Raw genomic sequence first — 6000 nt, 5'->3', positions numbered from 1 at the left:
AGGGCCCCGCGGCCACCAGGGGGCCCCCAAAAGCAGTTAACAAAAAAATTCTTATTTTTTATTTTTTGCATGTACGAGTCTGACTGATGATTTCTAAATGATCAAAGACATATTATTGTACAATAACACAATTTTAGGTCAACAGAGTGCTGCTGCTGATCTAGGCTTAGTGATTTTTCCTGCCTCTCTTTAAATGTAAAGCTGCCTCTGCTGCACCTGTGACGTTTGCCGCCCGCTATGGCGTCACATTAGTGCCAAAAATCCGAGCGCATAAAAACTGTTATCGCGCGCTGATTCTCCACTTCGTGCGCGCGCGCGACACCCTTTTGCGCGCGCGTGGTGCCTTTTTGCGCGCGTGCCGTCTCGGTCTGTGCGCTGGCATGTTTCGTTTTGGCACTTTGGGGGTGGGTATGCTTAGCCGGCCCCTTCTTTCTGATTGGCCAGGCGAAAAATGCTCAGAGATAATCAGAAGTATAGCAGGGCAGGTCATCGTCAATATGTATCAAGATTGTTATAGGCGCAAAGTTTTCACTTCTTCTTGAACATTTGTTTTCTAATTTATGGAATTTCTTTTGATTCAGCCATAAAATTAATGAAATAATCTTTGAATTTTGTTTTTAAAATGTTAAAAATAGCCTTTTAATAATGTACTCTGAAACAGTTTAAAATAATCAGAGAACTGACTAACACTGACCCTACACAACTTTGTTGCACAATTAAGTCTTTTTTTTTTATAGCGAAAGAGGTGATTTCAACAGGTGCAGTATCCTATGTCATATCTACATGTAATAAGATTTGTAACAAGGCAAACCGTTTGTAAATTGGTCGAAAATCAAGCAAGTTATGGTAATTTAATTGGTACATGTACTAATTAAATTACCATAACTTGCTTTGACATCAATGTAATGATTGAGGCTAGCTGTCCGAGGTAAGATGGCTACAACGTTGCTACGCTGGAGAATGATTGGTCTTATGAAAAATGCTCAGAGCCAATCAGAAAGGAGGGGCCGTCTAAGCATATCCGCCCCCAAAGTGCCAAAAAGAAACATGACAGCGCGAGGGGAGATGCCAGGAGTACACAGAGAGCGCACAGACCGAGACGGCGCGCGCGCAGAAAGGCACCGCGCGCGCGCGCAAAAAGACACCACGCGCGCGCAAAAGGGTGTCGCGCGCGCACGAAGTGGAGAATCAGCGCGCGATAACAGTTTTTATGGGCTCGGATTTTTGGCATTAATGTGACGCCATATCTTTCCTCTCAGATTCAGACAGGACTGAGCAGGTGATCAGAGGACCACTGTCTATTAAGGAGAACTTTTCATTCCCCAAACGGCATGATGGCCGAAGTTTTCATTATCATTATACCTACAGACAGCTAGTCAATGGGGATAAAGTCAAGCGTAGCTGGCTGACTTATTCAAGAAGTAAAGATGCAGTCTATTGCTTTTGCTGCAAATTATTTTCCAAAAAGTCCTTAAAACTGGCAGCCGAGGGACAGCGGGATTGGGTCAACATAGGTGCACTGCTGAAACAGCATGAAAACAGTGAAGATCATTGTAGCAACATGGTGAAATGGAAGGAATTTGCCTTGCGTCTTTCAAAGGGGAAAACTATTGATGAATTTAACTTCAGTAGACTGCGCTCTCTTTGTACAAAGTAAACTAGTAATTAAAGACTAATAAGTACAAGACTGATGAGACAAGATGACACTTTTACTGTAAATACAAAGCTTTATCACTTGGACTGTTCAACCCCAGGCCACTCTTGTAGCTGAATGTTTTCTACATTTTTAGATTAGGAACCATATGTGGCACTCTGGACATCATTCGTTCATTCATTGGTATAATTAATGTTCTTAACTGGGCCACCCCCATATCTTTATAAATGACATGTCATTTGTAAAGACATGCCAGGCTGACAATAGGATCATGTAAACAACACTGCCAGAGCCGCAATGAGTTTATAGTAGGTGTGTGAATGATCAACAATCAATATTATTGGCAGAAATAGAGGGCCCCAAAATCAAATTTTGCTTAGGGCCCCATGGAGGCTTGGGCCGGCACTGCTTGCAGTGTGTATATTGTACATATTACATATTGTTAGGAAGGTGTCTGTTACTACATTATATATATACTTGCAGTGTGTATCTTGTACATATTACATATTGTTATGAAGGTGTCTGTTACTACATTATATATATACTTGCAGTGTGTATATTGTACATATTACATATTATAAAAGTGTCTGTTACTACATTATATATATATATACTTGCAGTGTGTATATTGTACATATTGTTATGAAGGTGTCTGTTACTACATTATATATATACTTGCAGTGTGTCTATTGTACATATTACATATTGTTATGAATGTGTCTGTTACTACATTATATATATACTTGCAGTGTGTATATTGTACATATTACATATTGTTATGAAGGTGTCTGTTACTACATTATATATACTTGCAGTGTGTATATTGTACATATTGTTATGAAGGTGTCTGTTACTACATTATATATATACTTGCAGTGTGTATATTGTACATATTACATATTATTATGAAGGTGTCTGTTACTACATTATATATATACTTGCAGTGTGTATACTGTACATATTACATATTGTTTTGAAGGTGTCTGTTACTGCATTATATATATACTTGCAGTGTGTATATTGTACATATTACATATTGTTATGAAGGTGTCTGTTACTACATTATATATATACTTGCAGTGTGTATATTGTACATATTACATATAGTTATGAAGGTGTCTGTTACTACATTATATATAGACGTGTATATAAAACGTACAACAGTGACTCCCATGAGCCTCATTTTTAAAACTGTAAAAAAAAAAAAACAACTCGTGTTGTTGTCCCTCATGATTGTGAACGAAAGGCAAAATTCTAAAAAAACAAAACAAGGTCAGTTCCCCTTTAAGGCAGAAGCACAGTTGAATGCCTTTTAATGATACACTTCTTAAAAGTGCTAAATGTGTGAGTAAAAACGAAGAATTGGCAAATAATGTAAATAGTCATGAAAATAAAGAAAACATTGCATTGAATGAGAAGGTGTGTCCAAACTTTTGGCCTGTACTCCATCCATCCATCTTCTTCCGCTTATCCGAGGTCGGGTCGCGGGGGCAGCAGCCTAAGCAGGGAAGCCCAGACTTTCCTCTCCCCAGCCACTTCGTCCAGCTCCTCCCGGGGGATCCCGAGGCGTTCCCAGGCCATCCGGGAGACATAGTCTTCCCAACGTGTCCTGGGTCTTCCTCGTGGTCTCCTACCGGTCGGACATGCCCTAAACACCTCCTTAGGGAGGCGCTCGGGTGGCATCCTGACCACATGCCCGAACCACCTCATCTGGCTCCTCTCGATGTGGAGGAGCAGCGGCTTTACTTTGAGCTCCCCCCGGATGACAGAGCTTCTCACCCTATCTCTAAGGGAGAGCCCCGCCACCCGGCGGAGGAAACTCATTTCGGCCGCTTGTACCCGTGATCTTGTCCTTTCGGTCATAACCCAAAGCTCATGACCATAGGTGAGGATGGGAACGTAGATCGACCGGTAAATTGAGAGCTTTGCCTTCCGGCTCAGCTCCTTCTTCACCACAACGGATCGATACAGCGTCCGCATTACTGAAGACGCCGCACCGATCCGCCTGTCGATCTCACGATCCACTCTTCCCTCACTCGTGAACAAGACTCCGAGGTATTTGAACTCCTCCACTTGGGGCAAGATCTCCTCCCCAACCCGGAGATGGCACTCCACCCTTTTCCGGGCGAGAACCATGGACTCGGACTTGGAGGTGCTGATTCTCATCCCAGTCGCTTCACACTCAGCTGCGAACCGATCCAGTGAGAGCTGAAGATCCTGGCCAGATGAAGCCATCAGGACCAAATCATCTGCAAAAAGCAGAGACCTAATCCTGCAGCCACCAAACCGGATCCCCTCAACGCCTTGACTGCGCCTAGAAATTCTGTCCATAAAAGTTATGAACAGAATCGGTGACAAAGGGCAGCCTTGGCATAGTCCAACCCTCACCGGAAACGTGTCCGACTTACTGCCGGCAATGCGAACCAAGCTCTGACACTGATCATACAGGGAACGGACCGCCACAATCAGACAGTCCGAAACCCCATACTCTCTGAGCACTCCCCACAGGACTTCCCGAGGGACACGGTCGAATGCCTTCTCCAAGTCCACAAAGCACATGTAGACTGGTTGGGCAAACTCCCATGCACCCTCAAGGACCCTGCCGAGAGTATAGAGCTGGTCCACAGTTCCACGACCAGGACGAAAACCACACTGTTCCTCCTGAATCCGAGGTTCGACTATCCGGCGTAGCCTCCTCTCCAGTACACCTGAATAGACCGTACCGGGAAGGCTGAGGAGTGTGATCCCACGATAGTTAGAACACACCCTCCGGTTCCCCTTTTTAAAGAGAGGAACCACCACCCCGGTCTGCCAATCCAGAGGTACTGCCCCCGATGTCCACGCGATGCTGCAGAGTCTTCTCAACCAAGACAGCCCTACAGCATCCAGAGCCTTAAGGAACTCCGGGCGGATCTCATCCACCCCCGGGGCCTTGCCACCGAGGAGCTTTTTAACTACCTCAGCAACTTCAGCCCCAGAAATAGGAGAGCCCACCACAGATTCCCCAGGCACTGCTTCCTCATAGGAAGACGTGTTGGTGGGATTGAGGAGGTCTTCGAAGTATTCCCTCCACCGATCCACAACTTCCGCAGTCGAGGTCAGCAGAACACCATCCGCACCATACACGGTGTTGGTAGTGCACTGCTTCCCCTTCCTGAGGCGGCGGATGGTGGTCCAGAATCGCTTCGAAGCCGTCCGGAAGTCGTTTTCCATGGCTTCCCCGAACTCCTCCCAAGTCCGAGTTTTTGCCTCCGCGACCGCTGAAGCCGCACACCGCTTGGCCTGTCGGTACCTGTCCGCTGCCTCAGGAGTCCCATGAGCCAAAAGAACCCGATAGGACTCCTTCTTCAGCTTGACGGCATCCCTCACCGCCGGTGTCCACCAACGGGTTCTAGGATTACCGCCACGACAGGCACCAACTACCTTGCGGCCACAGCTCCAATCAGCCGCCTCGACAATAGAGGTGCGGAACATGGTCCACTCGGACTCAATGTCCAGCACCTCCCTCGTGACATGTTCAAAGTTCTTCCGGAGGTGGGAATTGAAACTCTCTCTGACAGGAGACTCTGCCTTTACTGTAAATACCAAATTCACCAGCCCATTGAAATGCTACGACATGTTACGCTATAACAATGATATTGCTAACTATTTTGTCACCGTAATAAATAATTTTTAACATATCTTGACCTACACAGTACATCGTTACCTCGGTTTTAGGCAAAATAAATTTTCCCGTTTTGTATACTGTCTCAGTTATTGTATGACCTGACATCGCGCGTACAAAAGGAGTCAGTTCCTAATCCCAAACAAAGAATCCCATGTATTGTTGACTCAGTCTATGCACTTTTTTTTATATCAGGTATGACTGTAAAATTAGCCGCCGTAGGGCCAAAAGAAAATTGTGACAGAACTTTGATCAAGAATGTGAGAAATTGGGGCGGTATAGTTCGGTTGGTAGAGCGGCCGTGCCAGCAACTTGAGAGTTTCAGGTTCGATCCCCGCTTCCGCCATCCTCGTCACTGCTGTTGTGTCCTTGGACAAGACACTTTACCCACCTGCTCCCAGTGCCACCCACACTGGTTTAAATGTAACTTAGATATTGGGTTTCACTATGTAAAGCGCTTTGAGTCACTAGAGAAAAGCGCTATATAAATATAATTCACTTCACTTCAAATAATGTTAAATTCAACCAATATATCTATTTCATTGGTCATTTATATGTATTTTGCATTGTCTTCTACTAGGGGTGTAATGGTACACAACAATTTCGGTTCGGTACGTACCTCGGTTTAGAGGTCACGGTTCGGTTCATTTTCGGTACAGTAAGAAAACAAAATATACATTTT

Source organism: Nerophis lumbriciformis, linkage group LG13, assembly GCF_033978685.3.
Source record: "Nerophis lumbriciformis linkage group LG13, RoL_Nlum_v2.1, whole genome shotgun sequence".
NCBI lineage: Eukaryota > Metazoa > Chordata > Actinopteri > Syngnathiformes > Syngnathidae > Nerophis > Nerophis lumbriciformis.
The sequence above is the reverse complement of the archived record's forward strand: the minus strand, read 5'-3'. Positions refer to the sequence as shown.